General features: G+C 36.6%; 1 long non-coding RNA gene across 1 annotated transcript; it reads right to left on the bottom strand.

Moving 5' to 3' along the window:
• Positions 1 to 1,982: 1,982 nt before the first annotated feature.
• LOC104910345 lies at positions 1,983 to 26,092 on the bottom strand. The gene is made up of 3 exons (XR_004159268.1): positions 25,977 to 26,092; positions 10,205 to 10,427; positions 1,983 to 8,048 (listed from the first exon to the last, which is right to left on the bottom strand). It is a non-coding gene; the product is annotated as an uncharacterized LOC104910345 (long non-coding RNA).
• Positions 26,093 to 27,874: the final 1,782 nt, after the last annotated feature.

The following is a 27,874-nucleotide window of genomic DNA, read 5'->3' as shown; positions in this document are numbered from 1 at the left end:
AAAGAGATATGATGAAAATTTTAAATTGAATATCTGATTGTAACTCAGTACATTCCATCTGAAAATTCTCAGGCAATGAACTTACATTGACTGAAAATAGAGTTGCAAATACACAAAAAAAAAATTGCTGATTTTTTAGGCAATCTTGAAACGTACTTTCAAGTTCCTGTATCACAACAGAAAGCACAACTGCCTATTTTTCACTGTTCACAGGACTGTGTTTAGCCAATATATCAAACTGCATAAAACTATTTGCCATAACTTGAGTCAGAACTGCACTGCGCCCTTCCTGTGTCCCACTTTCAGCCCAGAGAGTGCCAATGCATATTACAGCACCACACACAGATGAAGGACTAAAAGTTACTATAATTCCTTTTTGAAAAGAATAGTGAGACATCAATGCTACGTCACAGTAGCATACAGCTTTGCAGTGTTATATTTTTCTTTCTTTGGGTAAGAAGGTTGCATTTTATTACTTCTTGAGGCTTTCTTACTTCAAACATAAAACTGGAATTTAATCTTGTGTATCCACCAAGAAGTATTTCATTAGAAATGTTAGACTGCTTTCTACAAAGAAGCAATCTAATTTTCTTGTAATTTTCTTTGAAAAGCTAGGTCTATGCCTTCTACATAGGTCGTCATTTGTGTTAGTCACACTTGCTAAAACTCTGCAGCATAGAATCACTTCTTTATCTTTCCTTCCGAGAGTTCCTTATTGGCAAGTCACAACAAACTGTAAAATTTGCTACATTTACCATGAACAGCTTGTGAAACATGTCAACTTTCTCTATAATTTTCACAGGGCTTTAATTATGAATCAATGTGATGGTATGAATAGGGCTATTCATAGCTAATGCTTTCAACATGCAGTAAGCAATATTTCTATTACTTAAACATTGCTTATATCCACAGGCACTTCATTCTGGATTGCTTCTTTTGTGAATACCCAGGCATATACATTTTACTCAATCTAATGGTCAAGTTAAAAAGGAAGTGATGCATTTTCCATGGAATTTTACACTGTAAATAAGAATGAATTTTCTAACTTGAGAGTTGCAATTCCCCTGGGACTGTTTGTGACTGACACTATGTTTTATCTACACATTGAAACAACACACTTATCAAAAGGAAAAGAAGAAGAAAAATTACAAGAGATTTGATCTTCTTTACAGCTTCTAATAGTAAAATATACTGTATGATTAATGAACCTGTCAACTGTAATGGGAAGAATATGTAACAAGTAACTGTGCATTACTTGTTTGCGATTTTTATCTTTTATAAATGCAACCATGTGCAGGGTGATAAGATTAACTCCTTCTGCTTTTTAGTGAGCATTATACGAAAGAATAATACAGCCTTAACAGTTCCTTGTCTTTCTGTCAGTTCTCAAAGTCTTAAGAACTGGAATTTTCCTTAATTCCAAAATAACTGTATTACTATTATTTCACTTGGTATATCTACACATTGGATAAATAATTAACAGGATTGAAAGACAAAAAGTCCACATAGCTCACCTGTCTCTTTCCATTTATTTCCTTATATTTTCTACCCTGCAGCTTTTCTGTCTCAAGCAATAGGTGTTTTAACATTTCTTTGGGATTTTTATAAGGCCGACCATAGGAAGAGCCCTGGGCACACACACTGGAAGCTGACTGGCAACCCATGCAACATGGCATGAGGGATTTATCCCATAAAAATCTATTCCAGCACAAATCTTTCAAAGGTTGTCTATGCAACATTGTGTCCTTATCTCTTAGACTCTGTGAAAGACATTAGGAAAAGCACTTTTCATGTCCAATGAAATCAAAGCTTTAGGAATCCTAACACTGTTTAAACAATTTTTCTTTGCTTCCACACTAGGATGCAGTGGAAGGATCTTGATACAGGAGCCAAATCTTGTATTTCTTGCTGTTTTCTCACCATCTCTTGGGAGAGAATAGGAAGGGCAGCATTTTTACATGTAAAACTCAGAAACTTTTCATCGTGTGATAGCCAGATATCTCCAAGAAAAACTTTAAAATGCTTATGTAATTTTCCTGTTCTCAGGGGAAGGTCTAATGGCAGTAAAACAAGAGGAAAATATTCTCCTTTGTTTGGAACTTGGTTCTTAAATTTCAATTAGATCACTGTCTTTAAGTTCCTTGTGTAACTTGTCCCACTGAGAATAATACACGTACACTCCACATGTACAGAAATTTTGGATTAGGAACAGAATCAGCATTTGCAACTACAACCAAGCCTGTTGTTTTGTTATTCACAACACAAAATATTTTCTAATTCTCTGATCAGAAAGAAAGAAAGAAGCATGGTTTGATGTATTTGAAAATGGGCATGTAATGTATGAAAATACTTTATTTCTCTGTAGTGTTTGAGAACTTGGAGTTTTGCATTTAAGACTGAAGTTCTGATCTAAAGAACCTGGTGATGCCAGATGTGGGGATGAGGAAAAGAATGTGGTGTTGTGTTGTAAATATTGACAAAATTACCTGTGATTAAATTGAGTGGTATTAGGAAAACAACTTTGTCACAATACATACAATTTGTTGCACTGTGTTATTTATTGCAATGTCACTTCATTATATGTTACCAGACTAACATTAACACTGCAGGATACAACATACATGTTAACTATTTAAAACACTTTAAAATCAACCCTAACTGTCTTTGCTATCTTTTTGATTTAGGAAAAAAAAGGTCTTCTAAACTGAATGCCATGTTCCATGTACAGCGAAAAATATATATTCATCTATATCTTTGGTACTGGGCTTGTTCAGCCTGGAGAAGAGAAAGCTTCAGGCCCTCCAATACTTTTAAAGGGAACTTAAAAAAAACAAAAGGGAGATCAGCTTATTATACAAGTTGATAGTGATAGAACAAGAGGAAATGGCTTTAAACTAAAAGAGGGGAGATTTAGAATAGATGTCAGGGGGAAATTTTTCACTGAGTGGGTGGTGAGGCATTGGCTCAGGCTACCCAGGAGACTGGGTATGTCCCAGACCCACAGGAGACTGTGGATGTCCCATCCCTGGACGTGCTCAAGGTCAGGCTGAATGGGCCCTGTGTTTTCTGCACAGTCACTCTTCTCTGAATTCAGGACTAACGTTAAACGGAAGAGGAGTGTGATGAACAACTTCTTCTGGCTCTGTTTTCACATAGTATTGCATATGTAAAGTGTTTTTTTTATAGGACTGCACATTACTAAACAGAAAATTAGCTATATGATGCATGTTGAACTATTCAATGCCATTTTACTCAGGCAATTTTAAATATATGAAAAGATTCTTAAAAGAATTAGTTTAAACAAGAGAAGAGATATCAGGAAGAAAAGGAAAACAATAGTTTGAAGAAAGACAACTTTAGCTTAAATAGAGGTTCCATACTTAAAATACTAAAATTACAAGAAACTTTTTAATGATTAGAGGTGCAAAGAGAATGCACAAGGAGGGACTGTGGATAGTCAAATAAAGTACCATTCTGGAAAGGGAATAAAAACAGTTTTAGGATGTTGCACACATGAGAAGCTAATGTCTATAATTATTAAAATATAGTACAATCACTGCTGCTGTCATTATTCTTAAACAATCTATCTTTTAATTATAGAAAGGATAACATGACAAGAAACTACCAACACAGATTTTGAGGATGTACCATGTCAAGACTTTAAAATTTTCTCCTGTGAGAGAAAAAATTTTCTTTCTGTTGGTGGAAAATAATAGACCTAACTTAGCTTGATATTTGTAAAGCTTTGAAAGCAGTCTAAACAAGATTTTAAGAAGCAACCAACAGAAAAGACAGTGTAGGTGAACAGACTACAAGACAGAAAGTAGAAAAAATTGGGCTCAACAAATTAAAGTGGGAACACAGACCAATTTAATTTGGCAATCACACCATCCTTTTCTGAAATGAAAATGAATACAATATGTACAAAGTAGCAAGGAATGATAAGGGATTTAAAAATGATAACAAAGTTGAAAAAAATATGATTGCTTAGGCAGAAAAGTGATTTTTCTTCTAATACATATCAAGAAGGAAACGATCAATATTCTTTGTATCTAGTGAGGTTAGGAAGAGAAGTAATTGTCTTAATGTGTAACAGGAGGCATTTCTGCTAGCTATTAGGAAAAAAAATCCAACCAGTTTTAGAATAGTGCTCCAGCCTTTAGCAGTGAAACACAGTGATCATAAGAGCTCCCTGATTAGAAGTTATTTAAAACAGTGAAAGTAAACATGTCAGGGATGGCCTAGGTGGGAGTCTTTAGTTTGGAAGTAAAGGAAGGGAGTACATTAATCCTTCCAAGCAACTTCTAGGCCAATTTTTTCTTAATGTTCTCTTGAACTCTGATAGGAGACAGTAGTGATCTGTGGGTCCATGTATTATGAGAGAGACCATAGGATCCCTTTCTTGATTCTGTCTCCTATGAAGCAGCACTTGAAGGTTTAGGAGAGCCTTGGACAGCTCTGAGCAACTCTGTGGGATTGGTACCCCAAAAAGGGTACATCAGTGTAAGTCCTCCCGGAACAGAGAAATTCTAATTTATCAGTCAGTACTTAGGCTCATTTCTTAATTCAAAACAAAATTTCAAGTGCTCATATAGCACACAGTTTTTGTTGAAGAGCTAAATTTGTGTATCACTTCATGCTGACACAATAGCATCTTATGTGGTACCAATTGTAATCCGCAGTAAATGTATTATGTACAAGAGTATAGCTAAAAAAAGATTCCATTGCTTAACATGAGTCAAGATATGCATAACTGTATCTGTACTCAACGGTCGAGGTCAATATTCAGCAGCTCCACAGGCTGCACTTACAGCCGCCCGTCTCTTCTAGCAGAGCATACTGTCGCCAGTTGCCTTCACAGGATGTTAAACTTGACAAGATATCAATGACATGATTTGTCTGCTCCAAATGTCCTGTAGCCAAACTGTCCTCTTCTATGTAAATGCTTACTGAAAGAAATGTCTTAAACTCTGGAGTAAGTGTTGATGTAGCACTTCAAAGGCTGTAGAATTCAGACATTTACTAAGTCGTCTGAGTTGGTAAGTAACAGTTTATTTTTAGTGCCTCCAGAATTGGCGTGAAATGCCTACCCTGGCTAGCATTTCTGCTCTGACTATACGAGCAGTCAGTTAATATGTTAACATATTACACTTGCCAAAATAAAACTCCTAAACCGCACCCACTGACATTAATGATAGACTGTGGAAAGGTTATTAATAATCTGAGTTCAAGTTTTGCTACCAACTGTCAAATAAAGTGTAATGCTACTGAATTCATAATGCAACGCTGGAATGAGGGAATTCTCTGCATTTAAAAGATTTATTGACGTAACTATATTAGTTTTCTATTGTGTATTTTATGTCAAACAGCATAAAATTCTATTCTCATTTGTACCATTCTTTGCTATTCTATCTATTATCCCTGGAGAAAAGAAATGGATGATAAGCAATATCTAGCTTTTTTTTTCCCCCCCAAGGTCCTCAATTTACATGAGCATTTTTTAAGCATCAGCACATATACAGATAGGTTTTTTGTTTGTTTTTACTCTTGTTCATAATAAAGTTTACTCCTTCAGTCTCAAGTAATGCTGGCTGAATTTTTTGCTTGTTTGTTTGTTTGTTTGTTCTTAATGAATGCTGTATGGCTAAGAAACATCATTGTAAAAAAAAAAAGTAAAGAACTGGTGTAGAAATCCATCAGTTACCAGATTTTTAGTCAGGAAATATTGCAGTGGAATGCTTGACTTTTTAGCTTTGTAATTGAGAGAAAAATCTGAATTTTCCACATGGACTACCATCACTCAGACACTAGCTAGCTAACTCTTCTCCAGCTCTCCTCCAGTTGAGAGATCACTGACCAAAATGACTGTTGTTATAAGTCAGGGCTCACTATGGTAATGAAAATTTGTCTCCTATACACCAGCTCTTCCACAGTTGTGGCCAAGCAGCACCACTCTGTTGGGAAGTTATCTGTTGGGAAGTAGTTATCTTTCTGATCACCTGACAGTATCAGTGAATGGGTTTAAGTATAGTTATGCAAAAGGCTTCAACATTCTCATGATGATATACTCCTATGGGAATTAAGCACAACATTTGAAGAAAAAGCAAGCCATTTGCAATTTTCAGGAAGGCTTTTACAAATATACTAAGACCCCTAGATTCTATTGCACCAAAAACCTCATCACCATATATTTCTTGAGTTATAGATGATGCAGGCTAATTAACCGGGTAAGAGTATTCTCTTCATTTTTCTCTTTAGTTTACATCTTGGGATCTTGAAAACCTCTTTTGAGGAAGTGACAGAAGGACTTTGTGGTACATCTAGATACTGAGGCTATACTAATCCAGGTGTTTTTGTTTCTTTTTTTAATATAAACACATTTGGAAAATCTACCATTGCCTCTCAGATAGCTGAACTCCACCAGCTCAAAGCATGTCCTGAGTTTGTTTCCTATACGAAACAAAATGAAGCAGCTTATTGCATTGCCAAAGTACCTGGGAACCTATCTGTTAATAGAAATCCCTAAAGACATTTGTAAACCAGGACCAAATTAACAGAACGCCAGCTAGAACAATGAGTATTCAAAATGCTGTAATTTTTCAACATTTCTCACCATTAAATCATTTTCAGTGGTCTAGGCCAGATGCAATATGTGAAGGAGAAGCAGCTGCAGGGAAACGTCAAGCTTACTAGTTTCCAATGAAGTACTATTGGAAAAGATAATTATCATTTAAAGTCTGCCACAGCCGCCTTCACCTTCTGCACTACAGACATTGTTAGTGCTTGTGGATATTGGCAATTGTTATATACAATTACTCATGTTACATTAAAAGTGCTCTCTAACTGCGCTCTAGTGATTTTGACAGTGTTTCTGCGTCCCTTGGCTGCTTGAGAGTCTCATGGTGTTGTTTTTGGAGCAAAGCTGTAAAACTACAAAATGCACCAGAAATGTTCATGTACTTAAGGTGACTCTGATGAGTTTGTTTAACTTTCAATACATGCCTCTGAATACAACACTCAGGCCCCAGCCCTGAATACTCACCCACAGCTTTTACAAATTTATTTGTGCCCTGATGATCGATGAAGTTACAAATTAAAGCATCAGAGAAACAAGCTATTTAATCAGTTTTACGCCATTTTTAATCTTCCATTGTCATCTAATCTCCGTATTTATAAAACCATAGGAGAGAGTGAATGTAACGTCATCTTAGATCCATTCAAGAGAACATTCACTTTCAAAGACCAAAAATCATTCCAATGGAAACGAATAAACGCGTTGTTAATATAGAACAAGTATTGTTTTCACACCTCCAAAGTGAGAAAAATATAAAATTTGCATTTGAACAAATAGGCAATAAAACACTTCAGGAAAAAAAAAAAAAGTGTGCATAGGTTACATATATTGCATATGATGAAGAGACGAGAGCGTTCTGGTGGATGAAAATCTGCAGGTGTTTCCTAATTCTCTTAATGGGCATTTCTGGAGCTTAAGAATTTCACACTTGACAGATGCAACTTCCTGAACCTTCTGGTAACACTGTAGATACCTTAGGGAACCTCAAGAGGTAACACAAGCTTTCACTTTTCTTCTTTTCATTCCACGCAGTGTCTTCAGGTCATTTGCCTGTTAAATTCCGCCTCCAGATAGCCTACAAGGTCCAATGTTCTGTACTTAAAGAATAAGATTTAGGTGGGGGTGGAAAGCAATTCAAAATTGAGAGGGATCACTGCAGTTTCAGAGGCACCAACTTTGTGTGGCTGATGTTTGTTGCCAAATATTGATCAGCTTAGAGACAGTAACTGCTGACAGTTACTGACTAATTAAAACAATATTAATATAGCATTTTGCCCAGTTAGGAAGATGCTCTTTTGGGGGCGTGTATCTAAATCTTGCTTTAAACTGATGTGATGTTTTAATAATGGGTCTCTTCCTAAAAGTTAGAGTAAAATAAGGATTGTCACTGATATGCAGTCCAGCTTCAAGAAGCAGTTATTTGCTTCATCAGTCCATGCTGTTACTCTTCCCCGCTGACATAAACAGGCCATTCCTAGGGTAGAAAAGGAAAAAAAGAATATATATATATTTGTTATTTGCTGGTACAGCAAAAGGACATACAGGTCTATGTTTCAGCTGGGGGCTTTCTCAAGCCTATGCATCTTCAAATTATATAGTTCATCCTTTAAGTGCTCCTAGATCTATTTTGATCCCTATACTTGCCTCTTAGTAGGATATACGTCAGAACAAGAGAGGATTTTTCTGTACTCCTCAATTGAAAGAAAATACAACCCTTAATAAAGTAGTAACAGAGCTCCTACTCTCCTACCCTTGCTTTCTGTCTCTGAGCCAAGATGTGCATGCAGTCCAGATTTGTCACTTAAGTATTTCACTTTTTTCCATTTTTATCACCTTCTCCTTTGCTTGTATGTATCCTTTTCTTCTCCTATAGCCACTTGTTCCAGTCCTCAAGAAAAGTGGGGGTGGGGCAGAATTAATTTCATTTTCAGCTTAGTAAATATAAAAATCTAAGAACTGAGCAGCAAAAGGCATTGAATTTCAGTCATAATTCAACCAAAATCGTAAAAATGTGATCTTTCCAAAACTGTTCTTGGGAATATAAAAAATGCTCATACTCAGGAGCTCCAGCAGATAAAGCACAGCATTTTTGTGATTGACATCTTCAAACTGTTCAACAGTATTGCCACCTATTTTAACAATAGGCCAAACTTTGAAATCTGCTGCATACATCAAAAACACAGTTCCATCACTCCAGTGCATAAACTCTCTCTAATTCAAACAGAGAAGAGGACTGAATCCTAAAATTTTAAGCCACACCCTCTTTATTTCTGAAAGTTCTACTTGTAACAGTTGCATTAGCAAAGCAGGAAGTGTGCAGTAATATTCCTATCCTTTGTAATGTAGATGTCTTTTTAGAGAAGGCACGATTATATTCTGAATAGGTCAGCCTCTGTTCCTGGCATTTCTTCTCTCTTTCTTATGACCTTTTACTAAGTAACTGGGGGCTTTTGCAGTCTTTTTGGAACTGTCCATTTAAGAGAATGAATGGAAGAAGCACAGTTTGACCATCTCAGTTACTGCACTTCCTTAACAGCATGTCTCCAATTCAGGTTTAACTTTACTTTGTCTTCTGTTTGTTCATCCATGTTTCTAAAGATTTAAATAAATGTGCAGTCACATTTGTTCATGGAAAGTAACAAATGAATAAAACTGCACTGAACAGATTTGAGTTTCACAATGTATGCCGAAACAGATGTCGTCTTTTGAATGGCACTGTAAAGAATTATTAATATGGACCTACCCTGGTTATGAAAGAAACAATTAGGAGCTTTAATCCAATCTCTAATATTTCAAAAATGTTCTTTTTTATTAGATTTCAGCAGCAAGGAATACCATTAGATAGATCACCAGAGTAATAAGCAACATGATGTCGGGTTCCACCCCATCTGTGATATTTTAAAACTATACTCTACTAGTGCCAAACTTCAGATTTCCCATGGGAACATTTATAAGAATACAAAGCTCAATAGGCAGCACTGATGATATAGTAAGGATTTATGGTCATTTTCACTACAGAATAAACATTCTCTATAAATATAGCATGTAAGACTTTTGTTAGTAGAGAAGTGGAGTTTGGCTGAGCTGAAGGATTTTATTCTGTTCATAGAGTACAGAGTTATAATATTTTCAGAACTTTTACTGCTGTACTGAGGTGGAGGAGTGGCAAACATTTAAAACTTTTATTAGTGAACCAGCTTTTAACCCATGGAGAAATAGCCTTAAATATAGTTTATAATCTGTTCAATGAATCTGATCGCTTTAGCTTGGTCCCTATTGGATACTTTTCCATATTTCAAAAATCATTCTGCTTCCCAAATTTGGCACAACTAGCAAATTTTGGTGATTTAAAGCCAAGAACTCAAATTGTAGGGTGTGGGAGATTGGATTTACGGACTATTGAAGAAGCTGTGAAGAGGAGAGTATACAAGGTCTGTCACAACCATCTGTCCCCACCCAAACAATTCAAGGAACAGAAATACTAAGTGTTTTTCTCAAAAGGAAACAGGCCTCCACAGGCTGCCTATGTGGATGACAGAACTAACTCTGACCTGAGAATGTGCATTTAGATAATTCAGTGTAGAATCCCACAACAGTTGAAGATAATCCCAGTTAAACAAACTTACTCACTCCTGTCATTGAGACATCCAGAAGTGTTACTCTTCATGACTTTTCTTTGGCTACTCTGGATCACTGAGTTTTGAAATGCTGATGTTACAGTGGTGGAAACCATGCCAAATGTAATGCAGTCTGTGGACCAATCCTTAGAATTCTTCAGTACGAGGATGAGTGTTGCTCCTGACGGGAAATGTTACACAAGAAGCTATCTGGCAGAATTGTCTTGCTTATGGGGCTAGGATGGAATTAGAACAAGATTTGACAGAGCAGAGATTGCAGTCACTTTAATGACAGAAACTGTTACTTTTTGATGGCTGCATTGCAATCACAAACACAGGCTTTAACTTAACTCTGGCAACTCATAATAGCCCTGTAATTACTCCTAAGTGGTTTTCTCTTCTGGCTCTAGTTCTTATTCTAGTCTTCTGGCTCATGAGCATGAGGAAATAAATCTCTTAAATCTGTTCCTTTCCTGAAAATTGAGTCTGGTATAACTATATACAGGAACACATACATATTACTTATATATATACAAGATCTGAGCAACTGCCACTACCAGCCAGCTTTCATGGTCAGAATAGCAGATATCAAAGACTTTGGTTTACTGATGGCATGGTACAAGACTGCAGTTTGCTTTCAAGGGGTGAGATGAAATATCTGGGCATAATGATAGATCTTCACAAGACGGAAAGTTCAGATGTAGGCTAGACTCATCAGATTTACTGTCACATGATGTATTGACTAGTGCTTTGTTAAGCGGTTCAATTAGGTGAGGATTTGTGGCAAAATGGATCAAAGAACAAAGTCTGTAGCTAGATGTTTCCAGTAGAGCTACAAATATTTTTGAGTGTTTTGTTTTAACCCAGCAGCAGCTCAGCACCACACAGCCATTTGCTCACTCCCCACCAAGTGAGGTAAGGAAGAGATTTGGAAACAAAATACAACTTGTGGGTTGAGATGAAAAAACTGTTTACAAAGATGGAAAAAGAAAATGCAATAATAGCTTACTACGTACATAAAAGCTCTGCAGTTACTTATTACTCACTGACCAATGTCCACTATCAACACACTACCTCACTGACTGCCACCCAACCTATCCTCTAAGCAGCAACTCACAACCCCAGCCAACTCCCCCAAAGCTTTATAGCTTTCTACATGACGCCATGTGGTAGGGAATAACTCCTGGCCTACTTTAGGCCATCTGTCCTGGCTCCACCTCCATACCACCACACTGTCATTGTGGTAGCTCTTCTCCATGGAGCCTGGATCCAGGTATGTTCCTATCACTCAGCAACAACCAGTGCATTGGCGTGCTCTCAGCGCTGTCAGCTGAAGCCAGAACAGAGGAAAATCTATTCATACATACACCTGTGAGGTTGAGGTAATGGGAGCGATTGCCTAGATCAAGCTAGGATTTTATTAGGATGCAAGGAAGTTAAAAGATCTTGATTTCTTGGGCTCTTGTGAGCTCAGAAGGCTAGCCTTAGTCAAGGATAGAGCAAGTATGCAGTTTCCTTTAAGAATGAAGTTAGATTGGGGTTTGCAAAGGTACCAAATTCACAGGGTTCTGAAAGCACAATATGTTTAGGAAAATAATTTTTGCTGGTAAATGAAGATCATTAATTTCCAGGGGATATAGATCACAGGGTTGCAGTTTCAGTCAGGGCAGAGTTGACACCACGGTTAGTATTTGGGCCACCTGTCATAGGAATATATTTATTGACAGAAATTAATGTGAGATATGTAGAAATTCAGTCCTATCAGAAGAAAATGCTTACAGAAAGGTACAAACTACATTTTTCTTGGACCACTGCTAAAGCACCATTGACACAACCACAAACTCTGGTATCATAAGTGACCTAGGTTGACCTTATATGGTCAGAACATCCCCTTACTCCTTTTATTTATTGATCAAAGTTATCTCCTACTTACACACATAAAGAAATTTGATGGCATTATTTTCAGTGCCTTCCTGGAATAACAGCAACATAAAAACAAAAAAACTAATTCAGAAAGACAGACTGCCACTGGTTGGATGAGTTCTCCTTCCTCTCCTGACAGGATATCAGGTTATAACTTTCCTCCAAAAAGGTTATACATCATTAAAGTTGCAATAAAATTATATCATTATATCAGGCTAACAAAAGTAATCTACCACCATGCAGCAATATGCGATATAATGAAAGACAAAATCATTTCTCACAGCTATCTGGCCTGCTAATTATCCCTGAATATGCAAATTTGACATGTTCATTGTAATATTGGAAATGTTTTTTTCTCATTGCAAATTAGAAGATGAGTTAGAAGATTTCAGTAAAATGTGGAAATGTGGATGGAGATTGTTGCCATTCCATCTAGAAGTAATTTTAACAGTTTTCTCCATCCCAATCACCTTCATGGGTGGAGAGTGATAAAGAAGGAGCAGACAGTGGGAAGGCATGGAGATGGCAGGTTAGCTTTGGCATTTGTCTCACAGGATACTGTCAGTATTTAAAAAGCCACAGGCTATATGTGTGGGGTTCAGAAAGCCATTCATTGTGTACTTAGGACAACTGTAGTTTAAGTCTTTCTGTTGCCTCTCTTCTTGCTTCTATTTAGTCTACATCCAGATTAAATTTGTTTCTTCGTGTGCAAGTAGTAGATCTTTCTGCACACTGCAGAAGATGTAACTTCACTGCAGGGTGAAAGCGTTTCCCTGGATACATCTTGAGAAGCCATTTGGCAGCAATTTGTAATAGAGAATAATCTAAAGACCAGAACTGGGTTTCGGGGAGGCTCGATCCTCTGCAATGTTGCCCAAGCTCCATACAAGTGGAGATAAATTCTCCTTCTTGAAGCCTGTTTAAAGATTTTTGCAAAATATTACAGTTCCAGAAGATGTACCACAAATGGAAGACCTCCATTATATCAATTTCCGCCAGGACACAACAATGACAGCACTTATCAACTCTTCTGACCCTCGCGGTCACCTGCCAAAGCTGACACATGAAATGAAGCCAAGGCATGTATTTAAAACATCTCAAAAGTCCAGAGAAGGGAGACAGCTCCAAATGTAGAGAATTGTTATATGGAGTCAATTACTGCTGTTCCCTAGGGAGCTCGGTGTCAGTCTGTAGCAGATATAGCAAATGGGACAAACATCAGCCTCAGCCTCCCCATTGTAAGGACGATTTGTATCACACATGCAGCTACACGCAGCTAGGTGTGCTTCATATTCATGTGATACAGTGCAAGTTTGGGAACTTTAGATGGACTAGACTACATGAACTTTGTGAAAGCTAACTGCATCAGTCAGGATAGAGCAGTCAGTATATAAGTGCTTGCTAGAAAATAAAAAATTCCACCACTTGAAAAGTGGTTTAAAAAGACAAGCTTCAACTACATCGAAATGGGATTAGGCTTCTGGTCACAGTATCTACACAGAGAGAGGGCCCTAAGCATTAAACTAGTATTGGAAACTAGTAAGTATGCTGTTACTTGAATACAAGAAGCTTCCCACTTGCAAAGCAAACTTGTCAGGTACAAATTAAAACTAAATGCATTAAAAAAAAATCAATAACACTGGACTAAGATTTTGCTGTTTTCTCTACTTTAAGCCACATACACAAGAAGCATGTTTAAGTATAAGGAGTATAGGTAGTTTCTGGTCTGTGTTTTGCAGTTACTAAATGGTTCCAAAAGGGACATCAATACATACTGATACAACAGAAGCAGATCCTACTAGTGACATATTTATTTTAAGCATATATTTTAACCTTTTCAGATTTTCATCCCAAAACATCCCAAATCTTCTCTTGAAGAGTGTATTATACTTTGAACTTTGTAGCAAAGTTATAGTTCAGTAAACATAACTTTGAAGGTGGAGGTAAGTATTGAAAAGTAAATTAAGCTTCAACATCTTCCCAACAGACACAGAAACGATTTAAGATTCTTCTTGAAAATTTCTAGAATGTGTACATATGTTGCCTCCTAATCTCTGTTTTCCTTTGCCTGACATTTTACTCAGAAAGGACCTATGGGTGTTCAGCATTCCAGGAAAGAGCAACTAACAGGGTCTTGTCTTTCGTAGCAAGAAAACAAAATTGAAGGAATTATCTCAAAACATTTGAAAGCCATTGTAGTATCAATCTGTAGCAAACAAACATGTATTACAGAATGTGTGTTGTGTTTATTTCAATGCTATGCATATATTTCTAATGACCTTAATAACCTCTCAGTGATTTCTTAGGAGCTATTTTTTAATCAAGCTACTCAACTGTACAAATCTGACACAGTAAAGCAAACAAAACAGAAAAGGTATTAAAGGATATAATTAGCTGAAGCTTATGTTTAAGATTTTCCAGATAGGATGAATCTAAAGACACACTTGAGGCCCTTCTTGAAATAGGACTTACATCACACAATGCAATCATGGCATCATGGTTAAATGGCAGAAATATGCAAAAATTGGATGTCAGGGGGAAATTATTTGGATGTCGGGGGAAAATTCTTTACAGAGAGAGTGGTGAGGTGCTGGAACAGGCTACCCAGAGAGGTTGTGGATGCCCCCACCTTGGAGGTGTTCAAGACCAGATTGGATGGGGCCCTGGGCAGCCTGGTCTGGTATTAAATGGGGAGGTTGGTGGCTGTGCATGTGGCAGGGGGTTGGAGATTCGTGATTCTTGAGGTCCCTTCCAACCCTGGCCATTCTGTAATTCTGTGATTCTGTGAAAAAGAGACAGACAAATTCCTACATTATTTAATTTAGAATCTCTGAACTTTCCATCATATGTTAGAATTTCAGTGAGTCCCTGAATTCACTCAGTTCTTCAGAATTCCATGAGATCAATTTCTTAGCACATAATTGCATCTCTTTATTTTAACATTCATCAGGCTATAAGTGCCTCATGCCCTTAAGAAATTAAAAAAGAAACTAATGCACTGAAAGGAGGAAGAAATGCTACATTTCTCATCACCGCCTCCAGTGTTATAAAACAAATAAAAACTTCACTGCAAACTGAAAGGAAGTGAAAAGGAAGATACTGTAGAGCAAGTATGGTTGTGCCCAATGAGAAGAGTTGAGCAGGACCAGTCATGGTCCCCTTCTAAAGCAAGTGATAGAATCACAAAACAACTGTATAAAAGATGATGACAACTGCTGTGAAGTGTTTTGGAAAAAGAAAAGAGCAAGCAAATTTGTCTTGTCAAATGAGACAGTTCAGTGATTGGGGTGAAGAAACCAAAAGAAAACATGCATCTATCTCTAAGCTGCAGGAAATTACAACTTCTAGTTGCAAGCTTAGCTGTTGTCTGCAGAAAAAAGTCCAGCATAATACAATCAGATGGGTGAATTCCACAGTGACTTGAATCTTTTGCAGTGTCCCTAACCCAGTGGCCTCCTTTCAAACATAAATCTTTCACACAGATTTTAGATTATGCATCATTACAAGAACAGCAAAAAAACAAACCTTTTAATGTTACAAATGACTACTAGGAAAAAAAAAAAGGACAAAGAAATGCTTTGTAATTAATGATTCATGATAAAACCGATCTGATGAATGTAACAGTGAATGGAGAGTGAATGAGGACATTTGTGGATAGATTTTGGTTGGCTACGTAAAACAAAAGACAACGTGTTCCCAAATACAAGAACTCACTGGAGACCATCCAAGATGGGCAAAACCACTGCCATCAAATGAATGAAATGAGTCAGGCACAGCTGGTGGAAGTACACAGTAAGATTCTTGAGGATGATTTTTAATTATATTATCATGGTCACAAGAGAGAGGCCCAACTCATGTCCTGATGCAAATTGATTACCCTCCACAACGTGTCCCTAGGAGAGCCTCCAAACCAAGCTAATGTTTCCAAAAGACAGTCTGGCTTCTAGTCACAGTGGGTTTGTGATGTCCCATTCTTCTCACAGTGCAAAAGCCAATCCACTCAGGTGTGAAGCATTTGATGTATGGAAAAATTAACCAGCATCTAGAGACAGAACCTGGCACAAGATGAAAAAGCTGGCAGATGAGACAATAGACTGGGCAAAATTTATAGGGGTTCCATTCCAGTTTTGTTGAAGGTAATTCTTTTTTTGCCATCCATTTTACATAGCCTTCCTTTTATTTTCATTTCAGGCTGTAAATCCAAATAAGTAAGCAAGCCAGGCTACTGTGTGCCATGAAGCCAATCTGCAGGAAAGCACAAAAGAAAATTTATCATTCTTTTTCTCTAAGATCTCTTTGTTTTAAAACATAGTTTAAAAGTTAACATTAAAATCAGGGTGTTTTTTTGTTTGTTTGTTTGTTTTTAAATGAAATGTAAATACTTTGAGTCAAAATATCTGAGCCCGTATGAATTACAGAGTAAAAGCAAAGTCTCAGGGTAATCAATCAGATGGAAAATACTATTTTTAATAAAGAACTAAGCTAAAATCAGTGTCTTGAGCATTGGAGAACTGTTGATGGAATCTTGCATCTATTTCAAGGAATTGTGTTTAGAAAAAGAATGTATCCAATATTTTGTTTAAAACAAACAAACTAAGCAGAACAACAACAACAACAAAAGTATCCACAACTTTTTACCCAAAGACACATTCTCTTAGCTCCTTCTAAAGATCAGTCTTTTCTGACTGTCTTTGGATTTCTCCTGCTTTCTTCCTTAAAAGTTCTACTGCTTTGTTGGTTTTTTGTTTTCTGCACGCAGCTCCCACAGGAAAAGAAAACAAAATTATACTTATGTCTCTCATCCCAAACTTTCTTACTCATTTCCTGCATGTGGCCAGAGTTTTGGGAAAGGCTTACTACTTTATATCTACTTTTCTATATCAGAAGGTAATTATATTTTTCTTCACTGACTAGTTAGTGGATATGTCACAGCTCTGACTTACTCAAAATTTCACATAATTCCCAGAATAACGTGACACATTAAGAAGAAACTACCATTTCTTCATTGCAAAGCTTATGTGGACCAAGGCACTCAATGATGGTCCATTCAGTTTTCCAAATGCCCATGAACATCTACACTGTAAACCAGCTTGATTTGTAGCCATATATTTTCCTCCTACAACCGCATGCTAACCTGCTCTAGTAAGTAACATTTTTAGCAGCATTGTTAGTGCTTCACTAGCATGGCTTTTCACACTTTGCTGTAGAAGAAGCTAGTGTTCTTTCTGCAAAGGAACAATAACAACTCCAAACTTAATTTGCTCAGGTCCTGCTGTCATAGAGAGTTGTATAGTACTGTATTGATCCAGCAGTAGCAGTTATTACAGCATCTGTTCCTGTATGTGCGGTAGATGTTCATCTACATGAACATCATCAACTTGTATTAGGTGGAAAATATGGGAAAATATTTATGTGTACATATATAGAGAGAGGATGTACAGTATTTTGAAGTGCCTTGCCTGTCACTGGGGATATACGTATGCACTGTTACTAGACTCTTCTAATTTAAGAATGCCAAGACATAGATCCAACATGGAGCAGTAGTGCACAGTAACAAATATACATGTGGCAGACAGAAGATGGGGGAGAGATAGGAGGACATACCTTTATGAGGCTCTTACATAAACCACATGCTGAGATAGGCTCAAAGACAGGAGATAAGAACTAAGTACATTTCTTTTCTTGAACTTCACAGTCATGAACAGTGAAACAGGTGATGTTCTAAAAGGGCAAAATAATGCCAGGCTCTATTTTGGTATGCACTGTCATTAGACTGATCACATGCTTGCAACAATCTGGAGAAACTCAAAATGTATACATTTTCATTGATGTTATGAATTTTTTCTTTTGCTTCTTCCTGTCCTCCTGATTATGACACATAGATCTGTGGTCTGAACTTCATCCAAATCACAGAATATTTTCCTGAATCTTTTATTTCTTTCTGCCTGCACCACTATTCCCTTGTGTCACTTGCTGGTGCAGAATGTTCTCTCAAATGTATGTGCATTTCTTCCACAGAATTAAAGAAATAAAATTCTTCTTATGTTCTCCATCTTGACAAAGGCAGACATTGATATTTTTTATTTCTTTGGTGTGCATTTATTTCATCCCTTTACAGCAGCCTTCTCAGGCATCAACCTACAAAGAAGTGTGGTAGAAACAATTCACTTAAAAGAGGCTATGATCTACTGCATTGGCAGTGGGAGCAAGGGGGTATGTGGTGTGGCGTCAGGACAATGAGTCCAAGTCTTTTATAGTAGTTTCATTTATTTCAACTATTTCATGGACAGGATGATTCATAAAGAGTTAAATAATCTGGAGAACCCTGATCAGATTAGGCAGAAATTTTCAAGGCCTTTAATCAGAAACTATAGAGCTATACTGCAAATGAATGATTGAGAAAGTTAGACAGCTACAGGACCAGCTGTAGGGAGTCTGCAACCATTTCAGAAACCACCTTGAATTAACCTGTAGGAAAATCCTGAGATTTGACAGCCAGAAGCAAAGACATTCTAGTGAAAACAAATAGGGTATTGAACTAGCATCTGGGGCTTGTGAATAATAATGCTTTCTCTTGCCCATGCTCCATATCCTGGACAATGTCATGAAATACAGTTATTGTGCTACCAACAGAAAGTGCCAAGAGGCCCTGAAGGGAGTCTTTCACATGATACTGCCACTGGGATTTATAAGTCAACCCTTCATCCCACCTGCACAAGCAAATCCAAATTCCAGGTACACATAAAGCCAATTTTAAGGAGCTTGTTCCTGACAGGTACAATCCAAAGAAGATTCCAAGAGAAGCATGAAGAGAAGCTGTAGCTGAACAAAACTTCCTTTCTTTCAAATTTTGACTTTGAATACACTTCTTTAACCACCCATTCTACTCCTTTCTCTCCTAACTCTAGATGGGAATCTGTAGTAAGCTTCAACAAAAGACAATAAAATTACATCATACATAACACTGGAATGAGAGTTGTTTAAAATTCTACACACATGTACACCAATACATAACAAACATATTTTTGGTAATAAATTACACTATATTACTGATAACTGTCCTAAATTTAGTAAAATATCATAGATTTCTTCAAAATTGCATTCATAAAAAGATCTCATAGTGTTAAGCATTTATTGGACAGTGAAGCTGTTCAGCTGAGGAAGTAGGTGTAGAGGTAAAGCTTTGTGTTGTTTTTTGTTTGTTTGTTTTTAATTTTAAAAACTTGCTTTCTTCCCAGGAAATCAGTTTCTTCTTCAGTTGGAAACTCCTGGTATTTGAAACCTCACTTTCAGAAATGTTGGAAGTGTATCGAGGTAAAATGAAATTGTAGCTCAATGAAGGTCCAAGTGTGCCAGCCTGTATAAATTAAAGCTGAGCATAGTTACATCCTCGATAGAGAGGATTCCTGAACAGTACAACCACTTTGCACTGTTAGGCTTTGTGTTGTGTAGAGCTGTGTGGTCAGGACATGGAGTGAAGGAGAAGGCTGTAATGTTCCCCTTGTTAATTTTTCACCTGAGCTGTTTTGATTTGAAGATGCCCCATGTGCACATTTTGTTTAGTCTTTTTGTCAGACAACTGCAGTTCCTTCAGACACCTGCAAAGCCTCAGAGCAGATATGGAGCACCTCAGAATCCCCATCTTCACCACACTTCCGCAACAAGGATACAGCCAAACAAGGTCATGCAGCCCCACAGAGCTGAGGAATTATGTTCTGGAAACTTGGGTTTATACTGGGTTTATGTTCTCCAAACTCCTGCTGTGTGAACACCAGAATGATCTTTAAGGGCTGCTTCATGGGTATTGTGTTGTCATGGCTGGAGTCAAAGTATGCAGCACTCATCCGTTTGAAGAAACAACAGGGGAGAAATCTCTAGTAGATGAAGACCTTGAGAGAGTTTCTTTTGATTCTTTCTAGGGCTTTTAGAATGGAGAAATCAAGCTTAATTGGAATTTAAAGACATTATCTGGTAGGAAAGACCATTAACACTTGATAGTTGAAACTGAATCAAAAAACACAACAGTCACATATAGAAAGTATTTTGAAATAACATATTTACATATCTTTAAGTGTTTTGTATAAAATCCCTCAGTTCTTTAGATAATTATTTATAGAGTTCATAAATAATAGTATAATGCCAGTTCAAAATATATGGCAAGTATTTTTCCATGAAGTTGGAGAAGATAACGTACTTTTACATTTAAGTAAATTTCTAACCAAATGTTGCAAAATGTCCTTTAGTTTAATTGCATGCAAAAACACAAAAGCAAAAAGACAAAACAACTTTTCATTATCTTCTTCATCACCATCCTGGCATCTGAGAAAAAAAGATCAAATGGGATTAAAGGGAGCCCAACTTCCTTTATTCCTACTCATTTATCTTCCTACATATAAACTATCTTCTAAACTACTATAAATAAATAACTTCGTAATAATACTTTTTTTTAAGGCAGTTAGACAATTTCTGGCAAGTAGTCTAAACAGAGAAGACTATTCTGTAAACTGAGAATAGCCACACTAATAAAATGCAATCATCGTCTACAACTAATATCAGATGTCATCTGACAAAACTGACTTTCAAAAGGCTTAGACAATCACTACAATCCACATGCAGTACAGACAAAAAGGTAAATAAAAAAAAGCATCTCCAGTGTGGATTATTTTATAAATTCTGTCAGCCCACATGTATTGTATGTTTTTCACAGATTATGACTGATCCATGACAGTCCTGAGACAGGCCATTGCAGTTGCAGTATTATGGTTTTAAATGTAATATCGGACATCACCATGAGAAAAGAATACCCCCAGGAGTCGAGGACAGAAGGTAATACAGTGGCTCTTTCAGTAGTGTGGCAGACATGGCAATCTGCTGCATAGCTGAACAGTTCCCTTTTGTTCCCTGTTCAGCTATGGATCTGATTTCTCTGAATTGGGCTTATTACAATAAATATAGATGCACAACATGATTATTTATGGGAAGAAAACAGACAAAAGAGGTTGAGTTGCTGGTACCTAAAACCTAATTTTCTGAGTTTTTTCCCTTGAGGCCCTTTTCAATTGTTGCGCCACTGTATTCTCATTGTTGCTCAACGATACAAGCCTAAGCTGTTCATCAATTTACTCACTCCCCCAATCTCTCTTTCTCTCACATGTGCGCTTCCTCTCTCTTCCTATGTTAACAGTTCCCCTGAAATACTATCACTTTGCTGGAGGATTGATGTAAGTCTCCAGCAATTAACATAATTACAAGCCTGATTATCTTCTAATTGCATTATGAGTATTTGGTTATTCACTACACAAATTAGAGAAAATTAAAGAGGAGCAAGATCCTGTGGTGTGGGCGGTATGCTTTCTGAACTGTTATGAGCATCTCAATGCTGTGAGATAACAAAGTAAAGACATTTTATATTCCTACTGGTTCACGGTTGTTCTTGCCACTGTATAATTTTTTTTGCTTCTTTCACCAGTGTTCCATGTCACCAAAAGATATGGTATTACTTCCTTTGTTCATGCAAGAGTTGACTGACAACATACAGTAAACCAAAGTAAATTCCTTATTTCTACATGGATGACAGTGTAAAAAAGATAGAAATCTGAACAAACAGGCACCTAGAGGATAGGCACTGGTACTACAAAAAACATCAACAATTCATAAACAATACAATTAAGGGTTGCTTTTTGTGGAGACAGAGGAGAATAACAGTAAAGAAGCATGAAGAATTATGAGTCCTTGCCTGTACCCTTCATCATTTCTGAGGTTACCACACTATAACTTAAATAAACAGGAATAAGCTTAAACATTATCTTACTCTAAACTAGAGGGTAGATTTAAACCTACATAACTCTTTGATGAAGCATAATCAATGTAGGACAGGAATTACTGTATCAGAAGCAATGCCAGCCATGAAAAGAAGTATTTGAAATGTATAGAACGGAAATTCATTATAAGAAAAAATATGTAACTGGATACCTTTGAAAACTGTATTTTTAAAACAAATATAAAGACTGCACAAAACACTGACAGAAAAAAATACGACAGGGAAAGGAACAAAGACTGATAGAAAGGTTTGTAGCTTCTGTTGTTGTTGAGGTTGAAGCCTATGGCTAAAGCTGGAAAAATGGTTATCTTGTACCTCAATCGGAGGTACAATCACCTCTATGACATACACTACACAGCCAATGCTGTCGGAGGGTGCAGGTCTCTTCAAAACACATCTGAACTCCCCTGAGTAGTACTACAAGCATCCATCACTGACTCCCACCCAAAGTAACTTTGGCTCTACTTCTGCTTTGGGATAACTCAGTATCTGTCATATGAGCCATATCCTGATAGTGGTTTTTTGCAGAATGTTTTTCATCTTGTAGAATTCTTTTTTAATAGAAATTAACCTGTCAACGCTCAAAACTCATGCCCCTGAATTAATTTACAGGATACAGCAATGCTTTAATATCAGTAAATGTAACTGCTTCTGCACCAGGAGACCTCTCGTCTTCTCTTGGCCTCAAGGCCTCTAGTTACTGCTATTGGTGTCCAGACATGAGGGAACAAATTTATGGCATACACTCACTTCAAAGGTGTCAGTAAACAGCCTTTGGCTGGGAATTCTGCTTTCTGACCTAGGAACCAGTCTGAGTGGAATTCAAATGTGTGACCTAAGGTATTACACCTGTAAAGCACCCTCTGTAGAAAACCATTCCTACTCACAGCATTTCATTGGTACAATCCCCTCTAGGTTCATAGCTTCCCAGGATGGGCAGGAAAGGACTTCCCTTTTTCCACATCTAAGGAATAAAATCGTGTCTTGTTCCATAGGGCTCTCAAGGTTCATGACTTCTGGGACTTAACTTCTCTTAGACATTTACTGATAAAAGAAGTTGGTTATCATAAACAAAACAAAACAAAACAAAAAATCTGAACTTAAGGGAGAAAGGTGAGAGCAATCTTAATTACATATCTCTCTGGCATAACCGGAAAAAAATCCTTCATCAACAGAAGAATTTTCTTAGACACAAATGAACCGTGTATACATATTTTCATTTGTTGCTGCCAAGTGTGCACACATAAGTACCCAGGAAAACAACACCACATGCTTCAATTGATTCACATAGACAGAAAATAAAAAGAAAGAAACTGTATACATGACACGACTCCTTAGCAGATACTTCAAAATTATTCATGTGAGTTTAAAATAGATTCAACACAAAATCGAATATTTGCAAGTAGGTAAAATTTCATATAACTTTTTTAACCTGTATAATTTTAAAAGCTGTAGAAAGTGGGCCAAAATGAACTTTAATGTACAACACATTGAATTTAATGAAAAGCTTCATTGAATTTACTGGCAATTTTCCCAGTTGCCAACAAGATTCAGTTTTGCACACACTCATTCACTTCCTTCCCACTGCTTCTCAAAGCTGTCAGATATACATATTATAGAGGTTTTCAGAAGTTCAGGACTGGTAGTACAAGTGGATTTAGTAGTCTAATATCAAAGAATCCAAGGAAAAGAGTCCTCCTGGAATTCTGTCAGAGGATGTAAACAACAGAACACCATCTTCACTGTTCTCTCTGTAAAAGGCCATCTCTAAAATTTTACATATACTTTGTTCTGAATTGATGTCTGAAATTTAAACTGAGTCAGGACTTACAACTGAAAGTGAATTAGAGGCAAATAAATGTGTATTTTGTCTTGTATTGCTTTTGCTCTATTGCCATCATACTTTTCAAGCAGGTAAGAATTAAGAGGACCTGAAGATGATTGTATCAGCAGAAGACACATATGCTTGCTTTAAAAAAATCCTGAATTAGGTAAGTAACCCAGCACTTAAATAAAATTTCCAGAACATTAAATTTCCAGTGCCCATATTTATTCTTTAGAAATTTTTCTGGCAACTGCTAGGAGGCAATATTCCTGACAGGAAAGTCCAGAGAGATCTCAGACTGATTTAAAACAAAAAGCAATACATGACTTAGAAGGAAAGTGATAAAACCATACCACAGCTATCCTTAAATTTGAAGTGTTATCTTCTTTTTTGATGTGAACATTCTCTAAAACAGTGAAAAGCAAACAAAATATTGTTTCTTGCTTCATTACTCTAGTAAGAAGGATTGACGATATGCTTAGCTAGAAGGAAAAAATAATTTATTTCACTGTCGCATTATTTGTTCACCTGCTGCAAGGTAAATAGAAGCTAAGTCACTTTTTATTTATTTAGTTTTTGCAAGACACTCGTACTGACATAGCTAGCATTATCTATTATATACAAGCTCTCTATTATACTGATTACAGAAAACAAAAATAATGCAAGATCTTCTCTCCTGATCGTTAATATTTGTAGAAAACAACACAATACCTCTTAGACTTTTGAACATAATTTCTTAAATTCTCTCACTCATCACTTTTTCAATGTAAAAGGTGTTTTGAAAATAACAATAATTTAACTTATTTCATGTTCAAAATGTACTAGGAAAATAAACATTCCATATGTAGAAGTTTTCAGTGTCTGGGCTTTATCTGTCATCAAAAATCAATCACTGTTATTAGTAGAATCTCTTTGTCATAACAGTACAACAACTGCACTGATAAATATATTTGAAAAAGCAGTTACAAGCCAATTCCCATGTTAATTTCTCAGAGAAATTTCCCACTAAGGTGTGGCTGAAAGCAAAGAAAGTGAGTAGGGAATGTACAGAGATTACTATGTATTAGTGTAAAGTATATCTCCTCCTGTGAAATGAAGAATGGTATAAGCTTCACACTCAAAATGAGAGTATAAATTTGACTCAACAAAGCAACCTGCCTGTAGGAGCTTGTTCCACTCTCATTTCATAGCGCAAAACATTTTGTTTTTTTTTATCCTGTCTTTGCAAATAAGAGTCAAATATCCTAAGTACAGTAAAATCTTATATCAAAGGGACAAAAAAGAATTTTTTGTTTCAGGAAATTGTTTGATAGCTAAATGAAATGCGAAATAAAAGGGTATTATGAAAAGCAGATATAACGCCACAGAAGTGAATGTAGTAGGGGGTTTGTTTGTTGATTTTTTTTTCGTATGTCTTCAGGAGATGCAGGACTGAGCTCTTCAGTGTCATTTTGGTAGATATGCAATTGGCTCAAATACTTGGCCTCTGCATGGGTAAACCTCCTGTCAGCTTGATCCCCACATGCAGATGGCTTCAGTGGGGTGTGCTTTTCCAGAAGTCTATAACAAGAGTTAAACTCACACCTTTCTTCATACAAACAAGAAATTGTCACCAAGTCCACAGATTAAAAAAAAATGGGCAACATTTCTCTCTGTCAGGTGAATTCTGTTCTATATCACTGCTTCACATACAGTACATAAAGAGATAGCTTAGTGCTGCAGTATTTACCTATTGAAATATCACCATTCCAATAATACTTTCATTTCTTGGAAGTTTTTACAGAATCACAGAATCACAGAATTTCAGGGGTTGGAAGGGACCTCAAGAGACCATTGAGTGCAACCTCCCTGCTACAGCAGGTACTCTACAATATGTTGCATAGGTAGGCATTCAGACAGGTCCATTTATCTTTTATCCTTTTTGCTACTTTGGTCAGAATTCTGTTTCTAATGATGATTTCTGGAATATTCAAACATTTTCTGGGGGAAATGAACATCTTTTTTTCCTCTTGAGGAATAGGGACCTCCTATTGGGTCCCTGTTCTAGAGCTAGACTGTAGCTCCATCCCCAAAATGATCACTTATGTGTATGTGTAAGCAGACTGGAGCACATTCAGTGGGGGAAACTGAAACTACTGTCAAGAAGCAGGGCATTCACCTCAGTTTTCAACTGAGGTTCAAGCCCATCATGTAAAGTAGGCATGGGAACAGACTGACCTTTGTGCTGTCTTACTTTACATACATCTACTGGCCAGGTGGGTCTTCTAAGCTTTATTCACTTTTAACCAGAAAAGCCTTCTTGAAACTGAAAAGGTTTTGTTGAAATTGGCACATTTCTGAGAAAGGAAAAAAAAAATCTGATTTCAATCTATCAGCATTTTCACCTGAGATTCTGACATAGTTCTTATGGTAAAAAAAATAATTTAAAATTTTTGTTATGATTCAGTAGCTCTATATTTACTTAGAGTACATTGCGTTTCTGTTTTAAGAAGATTTAACAGCAATATATGGAACACTATAGGAAGACATTATGTATATATTTGATATATTAACCTGATGTGTTGCATGTTTATAGAACACCAGTGAAAAAATATAAAAGACTGTAACACTCGATTCTCAATGACATTATGCTAATACATCATAGTTTTATGTTTTCTGAATACTTTTCCTTTCCACTGAAACCAATCAGCATTTTTTCAAGACTTATTAGTGAATATCAGATACTTAATTCTCCTCGCAACTCTGGGATTATAAAAACAATATATGTTATAATGAAAACTCCACATCATACTAGGCCATACATACTTGTACACTGTGCAAAGATTTCAGCATCCTCAGCTTCTATCAGTCACATTCACTTGAATGCTGGCCTCACCATTACTTAGCAGGACCTGACCAGGAGCTGTAACTTTGGTCTCCATTTTCAAGCTATGCCAAAAATGTAGAGAGCTGTCTCCAAAGTTAGATAAGTATATAATCTTGTTCTTAAGTAGATTATATTATAGTTCTGGACTTGCTGCACTCGGCTCAGTAGAGGACAAAAGAGAAATCAAAGAGCTAGACTAATATATTTTGGCAGGAGGTCCTTGCATGAGACACAAGGGACTTTAAGTGAGAATTCGATGTTTTCCTCACACTCATGCCTTTTTTCCTTGTCAGCAGCTGAGGATCTGGCTAGTGGTCTCCAGGGTAGTTCACTAAGTGCTACTGGAGAACATTTACAGTGAACTACCAGTGAGCTAATAACGACTGGGAAATAATATCTGAGCACATACAGTTTAACTCGGGATTGAAGCAGGTGATAGTCACCTGCTTTTGTGTCATAAATTTTACTATATTCAGATGTCCTCTCCAGTAATCTGAGCAGAACTCAACTTTAGAGCAAGTAGTACTAAACAGAAATTTATTTCCTCAGTTCAAAGCATACTGCTGTTACCAAGCAATTTCCTATAGACTCAACCATGCATTTTGCATTAATCTAAGTTCTAAACATCTTCAATCAACTTATTTTCCTTGAATTGATCACCTGGTTAACATACCTGCAAGTGAAATTCTTGGCAAAAAGCTATTGCCCCTTTAAAATTGATCTCGAAATTTATAAATGATTTTAATACAATGGATATCAGCAACATTTTTTCGTAAATTCAAATTTTCTGCCTTTTGTCTTCATGCTCTTTACAGACTCTCTTTGCTGATTTTTGCCACCATAGCTTATGATGTTTAGAGCTGACAAAACTCTGGAGAAAAGGCTTACATAATTATGACTGATTCCTTACAATTTGGTAAAGAAAATATACAACTTACTCATTTTTTAAATTTGGAATTTCTGCTCAACCACTTCAATGGACAATATTTTTTTTCTGTGACAAGGCTGATCTTCAAGATTTTGAAAGAGATTAGATGAATTCATGAGGCTTAGACCTACCAGAAGTAACTACTGAAGTATGTGGGCACATCAAATGAAAGACCACAATGTACTTGCACTCTCTGCTGTAATCTATTCCTAGCACACTTCATGCATCCTTTTAAGAGATAAGAAGAAGTGTGAACCAATACAGTAATTCTTATGAACTGTATTTAATCCCCAGAAATTTCTTTTCAAAATTTTGAAATTA

Source organism: Meleagris gallopavo, chromosome 3, assembly GCF_000146605.3.
Source record: "Meleagris gallopavo isolate NT-WF06-2002-E0010 breed Aviagen turkey brand Nicholas breeding stock chromosome 3, Turkey_5.1, whole genome shotgun sequence".
In the NCBI taxonomy this organism is placed as follows: Eukaryota; Metazoa; Chordata; class Aves; order Galliformes; family Phasianidae; genus Meleagris; species Meleagris gallopavo.
This window is presented reverse-complemented; position numbering and strand designations above follow the sequence as displayed.